Source organism: Protopterus annectens, chromosome 4.part0 (assembly GCF_019279795.1).
Source record: "Protopterus annectens isolate FY-2018-M chromosome 4.part0, PAN1.0, whole genome shotgun sequence".
Lineage (NCBI taxonomy): Eukaryota > Metazoa > Chordata > Ceratodontiformes > Protopteridae > Protopterus > Protopterus annectens.
In genome coordinates this window covers 978,168,330-978,195,323 of record NC_056733.1, presented here as the reverse complement: position 1 = coordinate 978,195,323, position 26,994 = coordinate 978,168,330, and positions in this window count along the sequence as shown.

Genomic DNA, 26,994 nt, shown 5'->3' with positions numbered 1-26,994 from the left:
TTAATAAAGCATTAGTACAATGGCTATGACAAAGGTCTCAATAACAGCATGGCTACACTGTCAAAGTAAGAGAAAGTAAATGAACGATGAAAAGGTGTTTTTTGGAAATAAAACATCATGAAATTAATGATACATACATAGAAAAAAAGGAGTTGTATAACCTGGTGCTGAGCATCAGCCAATGAACTTCCTGCAAATCCACATTTCAACAAATCTTAAATTATAGCAATGCTTTTAGTTGATTTCATTTTGTATCATTTATGTATAGCTATTGACAGCTATTTATTGCTTAACTTATTTCTCTTAAAGCTGAAGTAGCTGCTGAATGACTTTTTAGGATTTTCTAACAACTTAAAGAGCAATGTGTTGTGCTTAACAGGAGTTATTCCTTGTCATAACATTTCCCTTTGAAGGTAGGTACTACCTGGAGAAAAAAAGGTAATACAATGGGCACTCGTAGGACCCCAAGATGTCCATGTACCTACTGGCTTATGAAGAGGATGAGTGTCTGGTCATATCTCACAATACAAGCTCGTTAAAATTTTCCAGGTATTTTATACATGATGCCATTTTGATAATTTGTGATAGGCACAATCATGCAAGTGATATATATATATATATATATATATAGTTCCCTATCAGAAGCTTGAAACACTATAAGCCTGAAAATCAAAATCCTGAAAACTATAGACTGAAAATTCAAAATCCTGAAAGCCCAAAATCCTGAAACTCAAAATCCTCAAAACACAAATAATGCTAATATGTCACTATAAAGACACTAATATCTACCAACTGACCCTGACCCTAACCCTAACCCTAAGGTCCGTCACTATCGCACACTCACCTGACCCGCGCCCTAACCCTAACTCACTTAAACCGCCCCTAACCCCAATATTTGTCACTACTGCATACATGCCTAACCTGCGCCCTAACCCTAACTCACTTAAACCGCCCCTAACCCTGACATAAAACCAACCGCACACTTACCTGACCCCAACGCATGACCCAACACCACAGGGCTAACAATAGCAAAGCCACAATGACGTCAGTATGTCCATTTTGTGTTTTCAGGATTTTGAGTTTCAGGACTTTGAATTTTCAGTCTATAGTTTTCAGGATTTTGATTTTCAGGCTTATAGTGTTTCAGGCTTCTGATAGGGAACTATATATATATATATATATATATATATATATATATATATATATATATATATATATATATATATATATATACACATAATCCATATACCAAAATCCACACATAGAAACACAAAAACATTTGTGAAGGCTCTCAATAATAATCTGCTCAAGCAACAGAGACCTCCAAAGCAGAAACACAAGCAACCTCCATCCCCAACACAACCACACAACCGACTCGGTGTGCCACTCAACCACAGCCAATAAGGAAAACAATGTACCCAACACACTAGTCATAGGTGACTCTATAGTCAGGCACACTGATGTCCCACTCACCAGGCTAAACAAGGAGAAGGTTACTGTCAGCTGCCTGTCGGGTGCCAGGATCCACCACATAACCCATGCACTCAGGTCACTCCACAACAAGTACAAATATGACTCCATCATTTTCCATGTTGGTATGAATGACCCGGGACATACCTCCCTGGACTACATGAAAAGAGACATGGAAGAGCTCTCCGATCTTGTAGCCCAGGCAGGTATGACACTAGCCCTGAGTAACATCCTGCCATCACCCGGAATGATACCACAGTACAAGGACAAAATGATTGACTTCAACAATTGGCTAAGCTTCTGGTGTCATTCTAAGGGGATCCAGTATCTGTCTGCCTGTGATGACATGGTTGACAGACCACGATGCTTTGCCAGAGATGGCCTGCACCTGTCACCCCTGGGATTCCGGATACTGGCTAAGGCTCTTGCCGCCCCTATAGTGCCTTTTTTTTAGGCAAGGTTCAAATGACAAATTCACCACCATAACAGGAACAGGCAAGCAAAAACTGAGGGTAATGCTACTCAATGCTAGAAGTCTAAATCTCAAAATGCACTCCCTCGAGGCACTCCTTAAAATGGAGAACATCGATATCTGTGCAGTGACTGACACCTGGTTAAAGGCTCCAGAGAGCACCCCTGCATTACCAGGCTATAACTCATACCACACTTTTTGGCCATCTAACCTGGACAGGAACACCAAAGGCGGAGGTGTGTCTATATTCATTAAGGATATCCACACCTCCAGGCTAGTTGCTCAGCATAATGCATCCGAGGTTATCCAAGTGCAACTAACTCTGGGCAAAACTGCAATCCAAATTGTAGCTTTCTATAGATCCCCCACCATGCCCCAGGATTCCCACTCCTCTTTTCTTGATATACTGGAAAATATTAGGGTTCAACCAAACTCCCTAATAATGGGCAATTTCAACTACCCCACCATTAACTGGGAAAACTACTCATGTACCAACTCATTCACTCAATGCTTTCTGAAATTCATAAATTCCAATTCCCTGGATCAACTTATCCACACTCCCACCAGGTGCAACAATATCTTAGACCTAGTCATTACCAACATGAGTGACCAGTGTTCCACACCTGAAGTCAACTCCTCGTTGGTCAGATCCGACCATAAGCTAATCATCCTTGATATCCACATCCCGCCCCCACCCCCCATTAAGGAAACCACAGTAAAACATTCTCCAAAGCCAGCTTTATGCTTCTTAAGACAGAAGTGGTGAACTTCATGACACCCATGCAGATGGACAATACAGTTATTACTGCTGAATCCTACACAAATGCACTGTATAAGCACTTACACGAGTGCATGGATTGTGCCATCCCAAACAGAACTAAGATGCTATCCTCCAAAAAAATGAAGCCAATCTGGTGGTCCCCTGCCATAAGCAAACTCTACAACAGAAGGAAGAAGCTGTTGTAAAAGAGAGTAAAATACCATGACTGGAGGAGCTCCCTGGTCAGCCTCAGTAAGAAGCTGAGATCCCTTATGAGATCCTCAAAAGCTAGCTGTGAAAACAAAATCACCACTAATTCTAAGGACAACCACAAAGCATTCTATATCTATGTCAAGAATATCAGTGGCAACACCCAGATCTGCTCCGAGTTACAGCACAACGGCATGAAAATTACAGAACCAACTTGAGAAGACTGGTAGAGATGGGTGAAGGCTACCAGCCTAGTCACATAGAATTTGATACATAATTCTGGCATTTGTAAATATAAATGTAAAATACAGGCTTGTTTCTTAAATGAAAGAAAACACTGTAAAATGTTGAACTTCAATATTGTAGCAACATTGCCATCTGCTGTAAGGAAAGCTAAGTCAAGCATTTGTTGTTGGTCCTTTGAAATTAAAATTAATTCATGACTGCCTTTGAAGTTTACAATTCGGCTCCGGCCATGCTATGTGAAGCCTCCCTGCTTATTATTTTAAGGCTAAAGTTAATGACCAGAATTTACATGTAGAATGCCCTTTATTGCTCTAAGTGTCAAAGACTGTAAATACAGTTTTGGTGTGGCCTGGGAACCAGGAAGGTGTAAAAGATGATGTAATGTTTAGCCGAACTGCAGTTTCAATTTAAACAGTGAGAACCAGAAATTATTAAGCATTTTTGTCTTGCTATCTAACTCAGCACTGCCTTGCTCTATGAAAGTAAGTTACTTTAGAAGTATGTTTTCTTGTAGAAATAGCTAGGACTATAAAGATTAGACTAAGTGCGTTTCTGTTATGTCAGAACTGTACTACTGATTTATTTTAAGTTTCTGTGTGATCTCTGAAACTCTTTTTTTTTTTTTCAAAACAGGTTTATTGTTTTAACATACAAGAGAAATATCATAACAATTTTATACAAGTAATTAAAAATAGATATGATTATAACATTCAACAAAACAACTAAAGTATTTACAAAGACATCCACTACAATCAGATCAATTAATTAAACTAAAATACCATGCTATTGAAATTAGGATTTTTTTAACAAATTTTGTAAATTATCCCATACAATATAATAAGATGTTTTTCTAGTTGTTCTTGACCTAATTGTGTTTATTTCCATATGGCACACTATATTCATAACATTTTTAAATTCATTGAACGAAGGAGGTGTATCTGAAATCCAATTTCTGGTTATTATTTTCCTAGCCACTGCTAGAATAGACCATAACAAGGGAAGCTTAACCTTTTTAACACTTTGAGGTACAGGTGTGTTGAATAATATAAGAGATTTAGAAATAATGAAATTATCTGTAAAAAGAGCCTGCAAAAATTCATTAATTGACTTCCAGTTTTCTTTCAATTTTATACAGTCATAAAACATATGAGCCCAGTCAGCATTAATTTCTACATTACATCTCTTACATAGATTATCTTTATTATTTATTTTATTCATCATCAAAGGTATAAAAAGATCTATGTAAAAATTTCCATGTATAAAGTCTCCAGACAATGGTAGACATAGTTCTATAGGCAGATTCATAGTTTCATAGTTTCATAGTTTAGTACTAAGCTAACTGCCCTTGTGAGCCATTTTAAGCCTAGCCAATTATCCCTTGTGAGACTCAAACCATGAACCTTGTGTTTGTAAGGCAAACATCTTAGCCGTTAAGCCACCCTCCCAACCCCTTTATATAATAAAATTCCATTCCCTATACTTAGGGTGCATGAATATAAAGTTACAATAGCTAATAATAACATTTAATGGGTAACAAACCATATGTTTAGGTGTAATAGGTGAAGTACAAAATTCCTTTAGTAACCATAACATGGAGTTATTTACAATCATATTTTTATGTGTTAAGGAGATTTTCATGAAGTGCATATTAATTAGCTCCCAATAATCTTTCCATTTTGCGACATATGACTGATCTATTAATAAAGTAATAACTTTTACAATAGAAGAGATAGTATATAAATTAAAGTCTGGAAAAGAAATACCCCCTTCAGACCAGCTATTAGTATGTTTCTTTAATGCAATCCTAGGTCTATTAGGTGCCCATAGGAAATTTAACATTAGTGTATTCAGTTTCTTGATAATTATTTTTGTAGGTGGAAGTATTATTGATTGTATTAAGTATAAAATCTTGGGGAATATTATCATTTTAATAATTGTAAGTCTCTCCTCAATAGTAAAAAACATATTATTCCAGGTATTAAAAATATTTTGTATATTAAGAAAACAGGTATTATAATTATTATATATAATATATTTAATATCTTTAGATAGTATTATACCTAAATAAGTTATCTGACCTGAATTGGGTACATATTTAGTAAAATCACTAATGAGAATATTTTTTCGTGTATATATAGGTAGTATTTTAGTTTTTTCTTCATTGAATATTAAACCAGAAATACTTTTAAAATTCATCATTTTATCAAATAGAGACTGCATAGAAGAATTAGATCCTGCTGGTGTAATTAGAACATCATCTGCAAAAAGCAAAATAGGCTCAAAGGCATACCAATGGCACGGACTCCAAAAATCTTGTATGGAAAAAACCTTTATTGTAGCAGAACTGCACCAAACCATAAGCGCTTTCACGTTAAAGTAACGCTTCTTCAGACTTCAATATTAGGTGGTAAACTTCAAACATTTATATACTATAGTTAATCAAAGCTCAATTGATCAATCAAACAATTGACTTAATAAATATTTAAAGTGCCAGTGCTCAGTGTGCATAATATTCAACAACTATTTAAACATTTAAAAACACAAGCCATGATATTATATAAAGTTATGTAAAAAACTGTTGATCTAAAAGTACATTTATAAACACATTAGGAACATTAAAAAATAAAAATAATAGCTAACTTAGTGTTTAAAAGCCTTAGCTGCTAAAAAAGGTTTTAAAGTGATTTTATCGTTTAAGCCGTGTATGTGTGCCTGGAGTCTAAGGATCCATCTATTCTCCAACTCTTCTGTATGATTCTTAACATTCCCTAATCTACTGTCTAACTTAACCAATTCTAGAACTTTAAACTTAAAATGATGTGTAGATCCTTTGTCCATGACGTGTTTTGCTAAAGCATTGGTAGCATCTTCTTTATTAATAGCGTATAAGTGTTCTCTTATCCGCTCACGCAATGTACGGTTTGTTTTGCCTACATAAAATTTCAAACATAACTGACATTGAGCTAAATATATTAGATTCTTAGACCTACAATCAGTATAACATTTAAAAGTGTAGGTTCTGCCAGTATGAGGATGGATGAATGCATTTTCTGTTGTTATGAACCTGCACTGATTGCAGGTCCGACAGGGAAAGTACCTTCCCTCTGTGATTTAAAATTTTCCACATTTGTCCTTTCATAGCATAGAAGTCTTTTAAGGGACTTCATGTTTTTGTATGCTATGTTTGGTGTTCCTTCAACTAATGTCTTAATTCTCTCATCCATAGTTAGAATCTTCCAATTGTTCTCTATTATCTTTTTTATCTGACTGTTCCTATTGGTATAGGGTATGACTAGTCTGTTTTTGGAAATGGATATCTCTTTCTTGTTCACATTATTAGTATTTGGTTTCTTGTGATAGAACGGTCGACCCCTATCTTTTCTCAGTTCACTTGCCATAGTTATAGTATTGTGCACAGCTTGTTTGTTGTATCCTCTATGCACAAAATTTTTCTCTAGAATTGCCTTCTGTTCTTCAAATACTATCTCATCAGTGGTCAATTTAGATGCCCTTAGCGCCTGATTCATTACCACATTTTTGTGAATGTGTCGGGGATGCATGCTGGTTCGATGGAGTAGGTTATTCCTCCAGCATGCCTTCCTGTACATTTCCGTACTCACGCCATTAGATCCCTTGGTTAACTGAACATCAAGGAATTGTATCACCTCACATGAATGGCTACTCTGAAATTCTAAGAATTTAGTTGTCCCATTTATATACCTTATAAACTCATTTAAGTGATGTTCTGTTCCTCTCCATAACAGAATGACGTCATCTACAAAACGACAATAATGTATTATATGTTCATTGAAAACTATATTGAGTTTATATAATATCATGGTTTGTGTTTTAAATGTTTAAATAGTTGTTGAATATTATGCACACTGAGCACTGGCACTTTAAATATTTATTAAGTCAATTGTTTGATTGATCAATTGAGCTTTGATTAACTATAGTATATAAATGTTTGAAGTTTACCACCTAATATTGAAGTCTGAAGAAGCGTTACTTTAACGTGAAAGCGCTTACGGTTTGGTGCAGTTCTGCTACAATAAAGGTTTTTTCCATACAAGATTTTTGGAGTCCGTGCCATTGGTATGCCTTTGAGCCTATTTTGCTGACTGCTGTTTCGTTTTTGCTCTACAAAGGCATTTTATCCAGCATAGGTGATTGTTTCCTCCTTTATCTGTTTTTGTTCTGATCTTCTGCTGGGACATGGCTGCTGAAGCAAGTAAGAATCCGAGTTTAAATCTACCGCCAGTTAATAAGACATTTAACCTCCAAGGTCTACTTGAAATGAATGTGAATCCGTTATTGAAGTTAACGGCCACTGATCTAAACACTACCGGTACTGTGAATACCAATCACAAGCAGGATATGGACATAATTTTTATAACTCGACGATTGGAAAATAAACTACATAAACTAAAGAGTGTTCAGTGGCAGAAGTTACATATGGAAGCTTGCATGAGCTTCCGACTGATACCAAGGGGGCTAAGAGTCCTAAAGATGCCCACGTTTGGGAACTCGAACCCCAGTTTGCTCTCCAAATGGCAAAAATTAAATCTAGAAACAAGTTTTGGTTATATAAGAATATTAATTGAACAATATGATATGATACTGGAGACTTTATTTAAAGAAATTTCCACTCTAGAAACAGAGCTATTGGACTTATTAAACCAGCGGGAGTTGGGTATGCTGTATGATGATTTGAACATCATGCTTTGCTCTATCGACCAGAAATTAATTCAAGATAAGAGGAGAAAATTAGAGAGAGACTATGTGGATTTTCAAAAGGGCCAAGTGTTCTCGTGGCCGAGAGATAAGGTCAACAATTCCGTATATAATACTTCTACTAATAGAAACAGTGTTCCTGTCAAACGGAATGCAAATGGAGGTAATTTGCATTGTCACGCCCACCAACAGATGACGACCACATTGGAACCCTCCCTTGGAAGCGCACCACTCATTTCGGAGGAGACGAATTTGAATAATGGCGCCCCCTTGATGACGACATCCGGAGCTAACGCTAAACGACAAGTCACCATTGAAGCCATGGTCCACCTCGATGATGTGGGTACTGTCCTTGTACCCACAACGACTACCAAGGAATGTAGTAACTCCAGTCCCAATTTAGAAGCCAGGAAGAAATCGCCAGCTGTTAGTTCGGCAGTTGACGTCATTGAAAGGGAAGAAGAGAGTGATGTTTTTTCACCACGCGGAGAATTTCCTTCTTTTCCACTCCCCTTCAAGCCGGTGGAAACAAGGACCTGGACATTTCAGAATGCCAACAGGAAAAGGAAGGGGACAGAGGAGATTTACGAGAATCAGAGAAAAGCACTGAGGTCGATACACAAGACCTAGTCGTTAATATCTCCAGGTACAAGCTTAATGACAGTGAATTATCTGTCCTTAACAAAGGACTTAGTTTTATCCCTTCGGGATTCACTGATGTCACTGAATTTATAGTGGATATTAAAATGTTTACCAGGAACATAGCCTTAAAAATGTTATATGGTGATGATAAAGTAAATACTAATAATGTAGACAATATAAGTGTTCTTAGGAAACCATCCACGTTCATTCCAACACAACATCCTTTACTTGAAGTATTCGAACGTGCTTGTGAACATGATTTAATTGAGCTTTATAATAAGAATACAGGGAGACCTGATTTTTTCAATACGACCACTAAAGAGAAAGCAGCTATTTCAAGCTTACAGTGTAATAAAGAAATAGTGATAAGGCAGGCCGATAAGGGGGGAGCTATAGTAGTAATGGACAGGGAAATATATGACATTAAAGTATCTTCGATGCTTGCAGAAGTAGACACCTATACACCTCTAAGTGCTAGTTTACTAAATAAATTGATTAAAAGTGTACATGCACAATTATATGATTTGCTTCTTACTAATGTCATTGATATGAATTTATATAGATATTTTCTTATTGAGAACCCACTAGTACCTACATTTAGAGGCCTCCCCAAAATACACAAAGAACTAAATGACCCACCCTTAAGACCTATCGTCTCCAGCAAAGGGTGGTTGACTGAGTCTTTATCAATTTTCTTAGACAAACAATTTAAACCCATAGTTAATAGCACTAAACATATCTTAAAAGATACACAACAATTCATAGAAGATCTAGCAAGATGCAACGAGGAGCATCCCATTGAAATTGGTGATCTCTCTGTCACCTTAGATGTGAAATCTTTATTCACATCAATCCCAAATGATATTGGTATTGAATTTCTGAGATTATTCCTCTTGGACTATGGCATAGATAACAACAAAATAATTAGATGGACATCACTACTTGAAATAGTTCTAGAGAATAATGTTATGGTATATGACAATAATTATTATTTACAACGAAAGGGGGTAGCAATGGGAACCCCATGCGCGAACTCATATGCCAACTTAGTGTTGGCATATTGGGAGGAAGCATATGTGTTGAAAAATATAGTTTTCAATGAACATATAATACATTATTGTCGTTTTGTAGATGACGTCTTTCTGTTATGGAGAGGAACAGAACATCACTTAAATGAGTTTATAAGGTATATAAATGGGACAACTAAATTCTTAGAATTTCAGAGTAGCCATTCATGTGAGGTGATACAATTCCTTGATGTTCAGTTAACCAAGGGATCTAATGGCGTGAGTACGGAAATGTACAGGAAGGCATGCTGGAGGAATAACCTACTCCATCGAACCAGCATGCATCCCCGACACATTCATAAAAATTTGGTAATGAATCAGGCGCTAAGGGCATCTAAATTGACCACTGATGAGATAGTATTTGAAGAACAGAAGGAAATTCTAGAGAAAAATTTTGTGCATAGAGGATACAACAAACAAGCTGTGCACAATACTATAACTATGGCAAGTGAACTGAGAAAAGATAGGGGTCGACCGTTCTATCACAAGAAACCAAATACTAATAATGTGAACAAGAAAGAGATATCCATTTCCAAAAACAGACTAGTCATACCCTATACCAATAGGAACAGTCAGATAAAAAAGATAATAGAGAACAATTGGAAGATTCTAACTATGGATGAGAGAATTAAGACATTAGTTGAAGTAACACCAAACATAGCATACAAAAACATGAAGTCCCTTAAAAGACTTCTATGCTATGAAAGGACAAATGTGGAAAATTTTAAATCACAGAGGGAAGGTACTTTCCCCTGTCGGACCTGCAATCAGTGCAGGTTCATAACAACAGAAAATGCATTCATCCATCCTCATACTGGCAGAACCTACACTTTTAAATGTTATACTGATTGTAGGTCTAAGAATCTAATATATTTAGCTCAATGTCAGTTATGTTTGAAATTTTATGTAGGCAAAACAAACCGTACATTGCGTGAGCGGATAAGAGAACACTTATACGCTATTAATAAAGAAGATGCTACCAATGCTTTAGCAAAACACGTCATGGACAAAGGATCTACACATCATTTTAAGTTTAAAGTTCTAGAATTGGTTAAGTTAGACAGTAGATTAGGGAATGTTAAGAATCGTACAGAAGAGTTGGAGAATAGATGGATCCTTAGACTCCAGGCACACATACACGGCTTAAACGATAAAATCACTTTAAAACCTTTATTAGCAGCTAAGGCTTTTAAACACTAAGTTAGCTATTATTTTTATTTTTTAATGTTCCTAATGTGTTTATAAATGTACTTTTAGATCAACAGTTTTTTACATAACTTTATATAATATCATGGTTTGTGTTTTTAAATGTTTAAATAGTTGTTGAATATTATGCACACTGAGCACTGGCACTTTAAATATTTATTAAGTCAATTGTTTGATTGATCAATTGAGCTTTGATTAACTATAGTATATAAATGTTTGAAGTTTACCACCTAATATTGAAGTCTGAAGAAGCGTTACTTTAACGTGAAAGCGCTTACGGTTTGGTGCAGTTCTGCTACAATAAAGTTTTTTTCCATACAAGATTTTTGGAGTCCGTGCCATTGGTATGCCTTTGAGCCTATTTTGCTGACTGCTGTTTCGTTTTTGCTCTACAAAGGCATTTTATCCAGCATAGGTGATTGTTTCCTCCTTTATCATCTGCAAAAAGTTGAATTTTGGATGTTGTATTTTCATCTATTTCAAAACCCTCTATGTCAGTACTGTTTCTGATCAAATTAGCCCAAGGCTCCATTACTAAAGTGAATAATAGTGGAGAAAGTGGACATCCTTGTTTTGTACCTTTAAAAATGGGTATTTTTTGTGAAACATATGTTCCTACCTTAATATAAGCCAATGTTCCTTTGTATAAATGCTCAATTAGATTTACAAATGCATCTGAGAAGTTTGTGCACTTCAGTAAGGTAAACAGATAGTCCCAACTTACTGAATCAAATGCTGAACTTATATCAAGACTAATAAGTGTTAAATCTTTCTTTTTCCTATTTGCAAAATCAATTAATGTTAAAGTTCTTCTTATATTATCAAAAGTATTTCTATTTACAATGAAGCCTGTCTGATCTATATCTATAATGCCGGTGATGATTGTCTTCAATCTATCAGCAAAAATACTCATAAACATTTTATAATCAACATTAAGTAATGAGATGGGCCAATATGAAGTACATCTAGTTGGATCTTTATTAGGTTTTAAAATTGGCGAAATAAATGTATATTGCCAAGATGGGGGGGTTATTAACTCAGTTTGGGCCAAAATAAAACCTTATGTATTAATGAATATGTACTTTTAGAAAGGATTTTATATATCTCTGGTATAATACCATCATTACCCGGTGCTTTGTTTGATTTAAGCTTATTTATTGTGTAATAACCTCTGTATATGAAATACTTTTGTCCAATAGTTTAATCTGTTGTTTATTAAGCTTTTTATTCATGTTTGTGGTTATAAACTCCTTTATTTTATCTTTAGGTTCCATGTTAATGTTATTATTGTTAATATTGTGAAAGTGATTTCTAAATTCATCTAGTATTTCTGGTATACTAGAAACATTCTTCTTTTTCCTTAGAGAAAATATTTCTTTGATATGGTTTTGTTTATTCAACCTTTTTGTTTTATTTTTAAGTCTATGTAAGTATTTGGGGCTTATTGAATAAGACAAAACTTGTATTTTCTAAAGTTATTTTAACTTTATGAGTTAAAATTTCTTTGTATTTCTCATTTAGTTTGTTTATTTCTTCAATAACTTTCTTGTCCATAATATTTTCTTTATTATTATGTTTATAAGAGTCTAATTTACTTTGAATATCTAACAATTCCTTATCCCAAGATTTCCTTTTATTATTATACCATCTGATACTTTGTCCATATAGATATGATTTTAAGGCATCCCAAACATAGACAATGGAGACTTCAGGAGTATTATTTATGTCTAAAAATGTTTTACTTCTGAAAGTATATATTCTTTATAGTCTTTTAGTTGAGTTAAGTATGCTGGTATCCTTTTGATCTGAACATTATGAGTATTTTTATAATGAATTCAAAAACAATTGAATTATGATCAGATATAGGACATGAAATGATTTTGGAATTAATTAAATCTGTTACCATCTGGTTAGAAATAAAGACTCTATTTTTGAATAAGTTTTGTATCTGTTAGAAAAAAAGGTGTATGGTAATGATTTTGAATCTATCTGATTATTAATATCATTCAAATGATAAGAATTAGCAAAATCATTTAAATGTTTTGCATTAGATGTAATTCTTCTTTTTCCTATAGTGGTAGTATCACTTTCATGTAGTATACAATTAAAGTCACCAGCTAAAATAATATCTCCTATAGAGAATGATATGATCTTATCAAGATGATGTTTCACTGTATTAATACCAATTCCAGGTATCCAATATACATTAATTAAAGTGTAAGTCTTCCCATTAATTTGTATTGTAACCATACAAAGCATTCCTTTGTCATCCTGATAAGACTTAATGGTTTTAGGAATGGGCATACTTTTATTCCATAAAATAGCCACTCCTCTTTTTTCTGAGTGTGCTCTGAACTAACCAATACTGTATATTTGTTTGTGGCTAGTTTATCAATATCTTTTTCAAGAGATGGGTTTCTTGCAGGAAGACTAAGTTGGCCTTATGTAAATTAATGTATCTTATTAGGCTTGCCCTTTTACACGGATTATTCAATCCATTAATGTTTAAAGAAATTCCTTTTAAAGATGTCATTTGGCATTTTTAAAACTTAAGAATCTTATAATCAAAATAACAAATAACAACATAAGTAATGTTACATCTCCTCCTTTAGGTGTACCTTTAAATATAGCTGTATTTATTGAATCTCTTATGGGATTTTGTATAGGATTCAATTTTGTTTGTAGTGACAATGAGTGTACAAAATATATTGTGGATGTCAAAACTATATACATATAACAATGAACAAGTGAAAATAATGTAAGGATTAAACCTTGCATCCAGCCTGGAGTTAAAAACTCCAACTTAGAGTAGTATTTACCACTCAAGTTAACCCCCTATCCTAAGCAGCAGTACCTCAGCTACCACCTTATCAATTTAATACTGGTTATATTTAACTTAAATTAACAGCTTTCAATTCAATTATCTAGCAAGACAAGACTACACATTTGATAAAACAGCATCATATAAACTAAAATAAACTTTTTTTTTTTAAAAACTATTCATACTACTATATACATCTATGTAATATAATGCACTTGTATTCAAATAGCATTCAAATAATCTTGATATTAGGAACCAAGAGGAGAGAGAGAAATAAAAGATGTGAAAGAGGGAGAGAGAGTGAAAGAAAGAGAGAGAGAGAGAGAGAAAAAAAATGGAAGGCATATTTACATATTAATTTATTCAAAGTAAGTAAAAATAAGTTCTAACATTCATTTAAATCAAAAACTTTGGCTAATATGGTTCAGACATTACATATATTAAGATGCATCTATTTTCTGTCATGTAAATGCAGTCAACAGCTTCTAAAAAAAAAACCTTGAATTGCTTGTATATGAGCATTTTACTCATACTCATTATTGTCAATAGAATAAAATATTATATTTATAGAAATTGTTATAAATCATACTGCATAGTTATGCAAATTCTCAGAAACACTTGCATTATTGTAAAAAAGCCATCTGTATTTTGTATGTCTATACTACTGCTTTAAAATATATCACATGACAATTTCTTCCAGAATAGAGTTATAAAGTTATTTATGCTTGTCAATCAGATGAATTAAATGAGTTATAGTAATGTATATGTTTGGAACATAAGTTTTTAACACAGATTAGTATGCTTCAGTCAAGTAGATTTTCAAAAACACTTGAATAAATGTTTCATTTTCTATGCCTTCTAAAATAAGACATTTACTTACTACAAGAAACTGCATCATTTAAAATCATTATAACTGACATATTTTATGAATTATAACATAGATATTTAAGTAATTATATAAAATAACTCACATTTAAATGTCAAAGGGTTCATTTTTCTTCACATAGTTGCATTTGCATCAGTTCTACTTCCTGGTAGAGTGTTCTTCCTGAATCTGTGATGTGTCAGTGTGATATCTGGGTCAAAGGTCAGATTGACTGCTTTCAGCTTCTCTGTGAGAATTCTGAGAGTTGAAGCTTTTAAAACAACTCGAGGACACTGTTCATGAGGTAGCCCACATCCCAGATTGTCTCCCTTAACATTTTGGCGGGAAACTTGTTAAAAACTAGTGACAAACATTCATTTAGCAGTGTAAATGCATCTAAACATGACAAAACCTTTGTGATGTATTTTACAGGTTATTACAGCCTCTATGTAAGTGAAATTAAGCCCAAAGTTATTAATAAGTAATAAAACTCAATATTTTTGTCCCAACTCAATTTTTATGCAAATCTTATTATTTACTGTGTCTATATGATCAAAAGCATTTCTATATATTAATATGAGAAAAAAAAATAAAGAGAAAGAATGAAGAAAAGAAAAAGAGAGTAGAAAATAAAAGAGTGTAAAGCAGAAATAAAAAAAATGTAAGAGAAAGCTATAAGAAGTATATACAATGGAATATTACTTACTGTTTATATTAATAGAGTTAAAAATAAAACATATTATTTACTATTATTTAGTTCTAATTATTATTAGTTAAAGCATGACAGATTATTTACAAACAAGCATAAGCAGTATAATCAAGAAAGTATAATTAGGAATAGCATTTGAAGAACATACAAACTTTTTACAAGGAATAAATATGTTATTATTCCATTTATCATATTTTCATTACTCTTCTCTCCCTGCCCTCCCCCACCCTTTACCCACTACATAATCTAAATATAATGTCATTGTTTAAACAAAGAAAAGAAGAAAAGGAGAAAAAAAGAAAAAAATGTATCAAATTACTGACCTTACTTCTTTTTCAGAAAGAGAAACACATTGAATAATAGCTTGTTATTAGTTCCTCAGATATTTTGACTGGTTATGAAACAAAACATTTCTTTGCACACAGAGAATAACTTTGATTAAATCTTTTCAGAATATTTGTGGCTTTCTGGAAATGCAGGAACTATATTTAAAAGATTAATAATGAAGTAAAATGATGAGAGAAAAAAGAAAAAAAACATAGAACAAATCATTTGTTTTTAGTCTCTTCTTCTTCTCTGAAGTCTTCCACGAAGTTTCAGTTGCCAGTCTCTTTAATGAAGGACTAGCCCATTCCATTTCCTCTATTTTATCCAAAATCTTATTTTTTTGATAAACAGTAAAGCAGAGTCTAAGTCATCAAAAATTTTAGGACCATCAGGAAGGAAGATTTTTAGCTTGGCAGGAAACAGAAGGTATGTTTTAAACTGTGCTTTTTTAAGCTCCCTTATTAGTGGCAGAAAAACTTTTCTTTTAGCTATTACCAAGGAAGAATAGTCATTGTCAAAATGCACAGTTGTCTCATTAATCTTAACAGGAGCTTTAGCCCAAGCAGATTTAAGAACCATCTCTTTATCAAAAGATGATAGAAATCTAACTATAACTGATCTAGGATAGTTTTTGTTAGAGTTAGTATTAGCTATAGATCTATGTGCTCTTTCGATACCAAAACAGAATGCTTCTGATAAATCTAATGTTTTAGGGAGCCATGTTGTTAAAAAAAGAAGTAATATTGTTACCTTCAATATTTTCTGGCAGTCCAAAAATCCTAATGTTATTGCGCCTAGATCTATTTTCCAGGTCATCCAGCTTTGTTTGTAAATGTGTATTTTGTTTCAGCAGAAACTCAATGTTGATTTCCTCTTCTTGGATTCTATTTTCCATGTCATTCACAGCTTCTTCTATGCCTGTCATCTGGATCTTCTGTTGTTGCAGGTCTATATGTAACAAGTCTATTTGTTTTGTAGTTTTTTCTATGAAGGTATCAATTTTAGTATCCATTTTATCCATCTTAGCAGTAAGTTGCTGGATTATAGTTATCAGAGACTGAAGTTCTTTCTTGATGCTGAAGTCTTGAGAATTTGTCTTACTGGAACTCATTTCAGACTGATAAACTGACAGGAAATTTTCCAAAGTGATTTCTGACAGGAATATTATTAAAATTTCCTTTCTTTTTTAGATATAGTTCAAGAACTATATAAAACAAACATATTTAGAAAGAAAATTACTTCAAAAATTTATTTTTTAAGTAATTAATTCCTGTCAGTGTAATGAAATTGGTGGAGCTGAAGAAATCTGCTGCTATTCTGTGTTCATCCTTGGCCACGCCCCGATCTCTGAACTCTTGAATGGCACTGTGGTGTAGTAGTATTATCGCGTGTTTTTAGTATTTGTTATTAAATATTTAAAAAAACTTTTACCTTTGGCTGGTTTGTGTAGTGATAAGTTAAGCTCTAGAGAGCATTGCATATTTATAGAGTTTATTGTACAAGGCTGCTTTAATCAGCCTTGACTGATTAGTCACACTTACCAATTGGATAATAATATTGCACAGTAATAACTGGACACCCTTTTAAGGGCCTTTGAGTAGCTGATAAATATTAGCTGGTGGTGTCAGTATTTACTACCATATAGTCTGGGTAAAGGGGCAAAGCTGGAGAATCTGTGTCAGCCTTTCTCAAGAGTGTCTGTGAAGTTGTATACATATTTATCTCAAAGTGTGTGTCAGCTAATTGGGCAGGGACATGAAGAACTGGTTGGACAGAGAGGGTACTGGAGGTTAGCTTGCCAGCTAGGCTGAGATCTGGACCCTATAGCTGTGCCAGTGGGGAGTCTTATTGGGGACCTGGGAAGCAAGGGAGAAACCATCCCCAGACTGACTGTGATCTCTGTGTGCACTTAAGAGAAATTGTACTTTACTGTGTGTATTTATTATCCTTTCCTCTTATATGTGACACCATCTCTGGGGTTAGTGGTGAGGATTGAGGTGCCCAATTAGCTGAAGTTAAACGCCAAAAAATGCATAGTCATACCCTTTGGGAAAAACAAGGCTACCCCTAGCTACCATATAGGTGGCAATCCACTGAGCACAGAAAAAGTCATCAGAGATCTGGGGACCCAGGTTGACAGTAGCCTTTCGTTTGACACTCATGTTGCTAAAGTAGTTAGGAAAACCTTCTATATCACCCACCTGATCATGAAGGGATTCACATCTAGATCAAGGGAGGTCATCGTCCCCCTGTACTCATCACTTATTAGACCTATGATTGAGTACAATGCCCCATTCGGAATGTATCTGACCAGACACCTGCTGCAGCTTGAAAGGCCCCAAAAGTTCCTCACCAAAAGGATAAAGGGTCTCAAAATATGTCTTATGCTGCCCGACTGAAAGAACTCCAGCTCTATTCAGTCTCATACCGCTTGCTCAGAGGTGACCTGTGCCTGACATATAAGGCCATGTCAAACCCAGATTTGATGAATATGCTTCACCTCAAAAAATCTAGATCCCTCAGAACCACAAGGGCGGGAGACTTAAACCTTGACACGGTTATAAATAGAACGTGCTGGAGGGACAGATTCATCACCCAGAGACTCCCTATGCTGTGGAACAAAATCCCGGTACATGTGAGGCAGAGCACCTCTCTGGTCTTGTTCAAGAGGAATCTTGACCAATGGATGGGAGATTGCAGATATACCCCAGGGATTACTGCAGCGTCACTGCTTGACAGAGGCACAGCAAAATGATAGGCATAGTTTTTATTCAAACTAAAGGGGTGGCGAAAGCCACATAACTATGGGCTAGGCTTATAAATGCCCTTGGGCAGATAGCCTAGTATGAACCTATGAACCTATGAACCTATGATTGCTGGGCCAGGGTGTGGGCATCACACAACTGATATCGCCAACATCCTGGCAGATAGGTTCAGTGCTAACTTAATCCCTCTCTCACCCCCTAAAGGGCCCATATCTATACAAGAAGAATGCAGAGTCCGTGTAATCACAACTATGCAGGTAAAAGCTGCACTCTCTAAAGCCAAAAACACAGCATCCATTGAACCGGACAACATCTCAGGCTGCGTTTTACATGAACTTCAGAATGAACTGGCTCCCCACCTAAGCACCATATTCAGTCAAAACCTCACGTAAGGCCTTGTGCCCACTGAATGGTGCACAGCAATAGTTATCCCACTCCACAAATGGTGAGCCTCCAGTGATCCTGGGAACTATTGCCCTATTAGCCTGATGAGCCTGGTCTGTAAGGCCATGGAATGTATCATCATGGAACTCATAAAAAAAGACATTGATAACTTCCAAACTTTGTACCCCATCCAGTTCAGGTTTGTGAAAGGCAGTTCATGCCTCCTGAACCTGATTGACTTCTTTGAGGCAGTCACCAAAGCCGTAGACAAGGATAAGGTGGTTCACACAGCATATCTTGACCTCGCCAAGGCTTTCGACACCATCTCTTATTCTGGAATTATAGCTAAACTAACTAAACTAGGTATAAATCCCTACGCCACAAGATGGGTTGCCAACTGGCTCACTGACATAATCCACACTGTAAAAGTTGGAGACTCCAAATCTGACTTCAAACAAGTGGCAAATGGAGTACCACATGGTTCAGTCCTGGGACCTCTCCTGTTTGGTATCTACTTCTCTGAAGTACAGACTAACACAGAAGGCCTCTGACTATTGAAGTTCACAGATGACTTCAAACTAGGAGCCATAGTCGAGTCCCCAAATGATGTTGGCATCCTACAAAATGGCCTCACTGAGACAGATGCCTGGTGTCAGACCCATGGCCTCAAGCTCAATGCCAAAAAGTGCATTGTCATCCACTTTGGTAAAAACTCTGTACCCATGAACTACCACATGGCCTTAAGCTAAACGCCAAAAAATGTATAGTCATACCCTTTGGTAAAAACAAGGTAACCCCAAGTTACCACATAGGTGGCAATCCATTAAGCACAGAAGAGGTTATCAGGGACCTGGGGACCCAAGTTGACAGTAACCTTTCTTTTGACACTCACATTGCCAAAGTAGTTAGGAGGACCTTCTACATTGCCCACCTGATTATGAAGGGATTCACATCCAGATCAAGGGAGGTCATTGTTCCCCTGTACTCTTCACTTATCAGACCAATGATTGAGTACAATGCCCCATTCGGAATGTATCTTACCCGACACCTGCAGCAATTGGAAAGAACCCAAAAGTTCCTCACCAAAAGGATAAAGGGGCTCAAAAATATGCCATATGCTGCCCGACTGAAGAAACTCCAGCTCTATTCAGTCGCATACCATCTGCTCAGAGGTGACCTGTGCCTGACATACAAGGCCATGTCCAACCCAGAATTAATGGACATGCTCCACCTCAAAAAATCCAAATCCACCAGAGCCACAAGAGCAAGAGACTTAAACCTCAACACGGATATAAATAGGACGTGCTGGAGGGACAGATTCATCACCCAGAGACTCCCTATGCTGTGGAACAGAATCCCGGTCCATGTGAGACAGAGCACCTCGCTGGCTCTGTTCAAGAGGAATCTTGACCAGTGGATGGGAGATCGTAGGTTTACCCCGGGGATCATCTCTGTATCACTGCTGGACAGTGGCACGGCAAACTAATGGGTATAGTATTCTTCAACCTAAGGGGTGGTGAAAGCCACACAACTCTGGCTAGGCTTATAAATGCCCTAGGGCAGATAGCCTAGTATGAACCTATGAACCTATGAACCTATAAGCAGCAGTCTACTTAATGCCAAATGTGTGATATGAGACCTTGGGACCCAGGTGGAGAGTAGTCTCACTTTTGATAATCACATCGCCACAGTAATCAGGAAATCCTTCTACGTGGCACACCTCATCACAAAAGCGTTTTCATCCAGGAAAAAAGAGGTCATTGCTCACCTCTACCCGACCCTCATTAGACCCATTATAGAGTACAATGCTCCTTTTGGAATGTACCTCACAAGGCATCTGCAGCAGCTGTAAAGGCCACAGAAGTACCTCACAAAGAGGATTACTGGCCTCAAACAGATGCTCTACACTGACAGTCTCAAAAAACTCCAGCTTTACTCTGTAGCATATCACCTACTCCGAAGTGATCTCTGCCTAACATATAAAGCTATGTCAAACCCAGAGCTCTTGGACATGCTACACCTAAAAAAATCCCAGTCCCTCCAAGCTACATGCTCTAGGGACCTAAACCTTGTCACTACAATAAACAGAACATGCTGGTGGGCTAGATTCCTGTCCCAGACACTTCCCAAACTCTGGAACAAGCTACCCATCTATGTCAAGCAATGTTTTTCATTAGCACTCTTCAAGAAAAATTTTGATGAGTGGATGGGAAATAGGAAATACACCCTGCGGATCACTTCTGTAGCTCTGCTCGACAGGGATACAGGAAAATAACTTTCTTGGGTAGCATAAGCCAGGGAACCTTGTTGGCTAGGCTTACTTAGGCCCTTGGACCGAAAACCTAGTACCTACCTATGAACCTATAAATCTATGGATCTACTATGGTTGATTGAACTTTCAGAACTTCAAAGACTATATGTCCGAGACCGTATGTTCAAAGTTCTGAAACTTCAAAAGAAAAAAGAAAAAAATACAGAACAAAACACTTTTTACTTACCTTTGTGCGGGGGGGGGGGGCAAGCCCCTCTGCACCCACCACTCTCCCTGCTACTTAAATATGCCAACTCTCAGATCACACTACAGTGAGGAAAATGGCAAATCCCAGGTTCCATGCTCTATGGTGATCTCAATGCAGTGTTTATTGACGTTTTAGAACTTTGAAGATATCGTCTCGGCCACATGGTCTTCAGAGTTCTGAAAGTTCGATCAGCTGTAGTAGATCCACACACACACACATATATATATATATATATATATATATATATATATATATATATATATATATATATATATATATGTGTGTGTGTGTGTGTGTGTGTATATATACATATATATATATATATATATATATATATATATATATATATATATATATATATATATATATATATAATATATGGGATCCGGACACATGCTTGACTAGCATATGTCTGAATCACAAAACACCGAACACACATACACGAAAGCGCTTAACATTGACAAGCACTTCCGTGTATGTGTGCTTGTCGGACTACAGTGCGGGTAAGGGAAAATTCCCTTTTCCCCACTATAGTGCGATCTCGGAGTGAGACTATTAAAGTAGGGGGGTGGGGGTGCAGGGGGTGAAAGCCCCCCTGCAAAAATGTAGATTTTTTTTTAACTACACATACACAGAAGCGCTTTTCAATGTTAAGAGCTTTCGTGTACATGTTTTCGGTGTTTTGTGAGTCAGACATATGCTAGTCGAGCATATGTCCTAGACCCATATATAGATATATATATTTATATGTATATATATATATATATATATATATATATATATATATATATATATATATAATATACATCCTGGATTCATGTCACTACATCAGGAAACGAGCACCCTTCCGCACTCATTGTTTCCTTAGCAGGTACGGGTTTTATGGGATCAGGTTGCTAGCCCAATGCCCACCCTCCTCCGAGGGTACACCACACACCCGCATGCACACACTCACACTTTGGACCAATTTAGAGTGTCCAGTTCACTTACTGCATGTCTTTGGAATGTGGGAGGAAACCAGAGTACCTGGATGAAACCCACATGTATATATAAACACACACACACACAAACACACACACATATGTACAAGTTTACAATCACAATGTCAGGAAAAAGTTACATGAACTTGGAAGCTCAAAAGGCATTCTGCCAAGGTGTCAAAACTGTGATTTTTAAATGGCTGAATCCACAAGAGCGAATGTACACTGGCATTTGCTCTTGTAGAGTTGCCATTTTGAATGGAAATCACTCTGTAATGGGTTCTGGGAAATGTACCCTTACCCGCACTGTAGTGCAATCTTGTAGTTTGTATTTATAAGTAGTAGGGCTGTGGGGGGGGCAGGGGGTCTTGCCCCCTGTTTAACCATTCCCTCACTGTAGTGCGATCTTGTAGTTTGTACTTATATGTAGTAGGGGGTGTGAGGATGCAGGGTTCGTGCCCCCTGTTTACCCATTCCCTCACTGTAGTGCGATCTTGTAGTTTGTATTTATAAGTACTTGGGGGTGTGGAGGGCAGTGGGTCTCCCACCCCCTGCAAAACATTTGTAGCACATGACATAATTTTGACACATTAATGATGTATATTGAAGCATTTGGCACTTTAAATACAACCACTTCCTTCCTGTATTTCCATTTCTGATGTCGAATGGATAAACATAGAGGGTCAGGACTGCTGCTGTTCTGTGGTTAAAAGATGTTGAATTTAAAATTGCGTTTCAGCAGTTTCAAAATTTTACTTCTGATTTATTTCATGTTTTGACATAATGTGTCACATAAATAAATGCTTATATACATCATTTTCTACTTTATGATAGTAAATCATATACATGTATATTTATGTATTTATTTATTTATGTAAAAAATGTGATTCAAGAGATTTAAGCAAATGTCTTTGCAAGAAAGGTATTTGCAGTAAAAATCTGCTTCATTTTAAACAGTGGCGGCTGGTGACTTTAAATCAAAGGGGGGCTGCAGTAGACAGCTGAATGGGTGGGGCCAAGGGGAAGTGGTGTGACCAACTAGAAAGGAGTGGGACTATGCTCAAAACCACAAAAACTAGGACTTTAATTAAATACGCTGCCCTGGGTGCCAAACTGTCATTATGAGCGTCCATTCAAGACAACATGAAGTGTAGAAGAAAAAACATATTTCAATGCATTGGCTGCATGACAGCTTGCTTAATATCTAGATGGAAACAAAAAGGTTGTGAGGCCTGAAAAAATAAATTGCTTTTTAAATACATTACTGGAATGCCAGTCTAAATCAAGTATAAGAAAAACAAGCAGCACTCAACTCAAACCACTTCTCCTTGCACTGCAGTTCTAATTATAATTTATATTCAGCTTTATTAAAGTACCAAGTAACATGCTGAAAGTAGCAATCTCTGTGATACCCCCACTTGTAAAAATGTTTCTTATCCCAAAAAGACCTGCTGCCTGACATCAACTATCTACTTGTTTCATGGGGAACACATGATCAAAGTAAAAAAATGAACAGCAAACAAGAAACAAGCTCAAGATAAATTGCTTAAAGGATTCCTGCACAAGTTATGGAGCACACATGATAGACTGGCATTCTGTTTAGTTTACAGGTAAAGCCTGCAAAGATGACTGCAAGTCTCCAACAAATGTAATGAGCTTCTGAAAATACATTAATCCTGTCCTTTATTACAAATACTGACATATGCATTTCAATACCTAAGGCTTATACGTTCATAGGTTCATAAGTAGGTACTAGGCTATTGACCCTAGGGCCTATACAAGTCTAGCCAAATGGTACCTTGGCTTTCGCCACCCAAGAAAATTATTTTCCTGGGCCCCTGTTGAGCAGAGCCACAGAATTGATTCCCAGGGTGAATTTCCTATCTCCCATCCAATCATCAAGATTTTTCTTGAAGAGTGCTAATGAGGAGCTTTGTTTGATACAGATAGGTAGCTTGTTCCAGAGTATGGGAAGTCTCTGGGACATGAATCTATCCCTCCAGCATGTTCTGTTTATTGTGGTGACAAGGTTTAGGTTCCTAGAGCATGTAGCTCAGAGGGATTGGGATTTCTTTAAGTGGGGCATGTCCAACAGCTCTGGTTTTAACATAGCTTTGTATGTTAGGCAGAGATTGCCTCTGAGTAGGTGATATGCAACGGAGTAAAGCTGGAGTTTTTTGAGATGGTCTATGTAGGGCATCTGTTTGAGGCCAGTAATCCTCTTTGTGAGGTATTTCTGTGGCCTTTCCAGTTGTTGTAGATGTCTTGTGAGATACTTACCGAAAGGGGCATTGTACTTTATAATGGGTCTAATGAGTGATGAGTAGAGAGGAACAATGACCTCTTTTTTCCTGGATGAGAAAGCTTTTGTGATGAGGTGTGCCATGTAGAAGGATTTCCTGACTACTGTGGCAATGTGATTATCAAAGGAGAGACTACTGTCCACCTGTATCCCAAGGTCTCTTATCACACTTTCAGTGTTAAGTACACTACCACCTATGTGGCAGTTCATGGGTACAGAGTTTTTACCAAAAGGGATGACAATGTACTTTTTGGCATTGAGCTTGAGGCCATGGTTTTGACACCAGGCATCTGTCTCAGTGAGGCCCTTTTGTAGGATGTCCACATCATTAGGAGTTTTGATTATGGCTCCTAGTTTGCAGTCATCTGCAAACTTTGTTAGCCAAAGACCTTCTGTATTAGCCTGTACTTCAGAGAAACAGATAGCAAACAGGAGAGGACACATGACTGAACCCTGTGGTACTCCACTTGTCACTGGTCTGAAGTTGGATTTAGAGTCTGCTACTTTCACAGTGTGGGTTCTGTCAGTGAGCTATTTGGCAACCGATCTTGTGACATAGGGATTTATACATAGTTTAGTGAGTTTATCTATAATTCCAGAGTGGGGGATGGTGTCAAAAGCCTTGGCGAGATCTAGATAGGCTGTGTGAACCACCTTACCCTCATCTACTGCTTTGGTGACCACTTCAAAGAAGTCTATCAGGTTTAGGAGACATGATCTGCCTTTTACAAACCCAAACTGGGTAGGGTCTAGAGTTTGGAGATTATCAATGTCATTGCTTATAAGTTCCATGATAATAATATGTTCCATAGCCTTGCAGACTAGGCTTGTCAGGCTAATGGGGCGGTAGTTCCCAGGGTCCGTGGTGGCTCCCCCTTTGTGGAGTGGGATAACTGTTGCTGTGCGCTATTCAGTGGGCACAAAGCCTGAGGTGTGGCTTTGATTGAACATGGTACTTAGGTGGGGTGCCAGTTCATTCTGTAGTTCATGCAGAATGCAGCCTGGGATGTTGTCAGGACCCATGGATGCTGTGTTCTTGGCTTTGGAGAGTGTGTTTTTTATCTGTGCAGCCATGATTACAGGAACTTTGCATTCTTCTGGTATAGAGATGGGCCCTTTAGGGGTGAGAGAGGGATAAAGTTAGCACTGAACCTATCTGCCAGGACGTTGGCAATATCAGTTAGTTCTGTATATTTAGTGCCATTGTTCTGTAACTCAGAGCTGATCTGAGTGTTGCCGTTGAGATTCTTGACATAGCTATAGAATGCTTTGTGGGTACCTTTAGAATCAGTGGCAATCTTGTTTTTGTAACTAGCTTTGGAGGATTTTATGAGGGATCTCAACTTCTTACTGAGGCTGACCAGGGATTTCCTCCAATCACGTTATCTAGTTATGTAAATATTCTCTGCATGGCCACAGCAAAAAGGCTTTCAATGTTGGTAATTCTTTAACCGTATGCTTATTAAAGCTTACTTGCATCTTACACTCTCAGACAAGCTTACCTGATGGTCATTAAAGCATTGCTACTCAAACACAGGGCAGCAGGCACTGCAACAATATGCATTTTCTGAATAGTAAGAAGCATAAATCAACAGTATAAAAATATGACAGAAAACCAGAACATTCTGCAAAATCAAGGACAGATGAAAAGCCACTGTAGTACTTGTGTCTACCTTGTATGGGGGGATATTCTGCACACTTACACTGCATAACTGCTCCTTGCCTTGCTTAGACACATCCAGAGTCACTAAATGGGGGTGTGGGGTACACGTATGTCACAATTTGAAATGTCTCTGGCTGACGGAGATGGCCCTGACACATTTGTCATATATCTCAACCTCAGAGCAAGAAATCAGGACAAAGTCATAAACAGAAGTGGGACAAAGGCCCAAAAATAAGGACAATTTTTAAAAATTGCTCTTATAAACCTAGAAAAATAATACAATAGTAGATGTTGCATTAGCATGAATTTTCTGAAGGGTATGAAGTCTGAAACTCAAATCTCTATCATTATTTTCTAACTTCAATCTTTAATGATTTGCCACTAATTTTCCAGAAAACCACAATTTTATGAAAAACGGACCAAAAATGTGATGCAAAAATATAAAATAGTCACACAATACAGCTGGGAACCTGTCAAAGAAGGGACACTTTAATATTAGTACTGTTAACTTGAGCAGCTGACAGAATAAGATAATCTACATGCATTTCTGAAATAAAAGTAATCTGTAACTCTGATCATTACAATTATTTATTCATTGTAAACCATCCATGTTTCTTCTAAAATTGCCACTTTGCTGATGGATTATTAGGGGGAGAGCAACATTTTGAGCCAAAATCAGGGACAATTGAGAGGTTTGGATATACCTAATTCTATAAAGCGATTTATTTGCATGTACCTCTCAACCTCTTAATGCAGGAAATCTGGATAAGGCCAAATATATTGGGGGAACAAACAAACATTACTAAAAATTGATTTTGTATAAACTTAGACAGTTGATAGAATAACAGATCT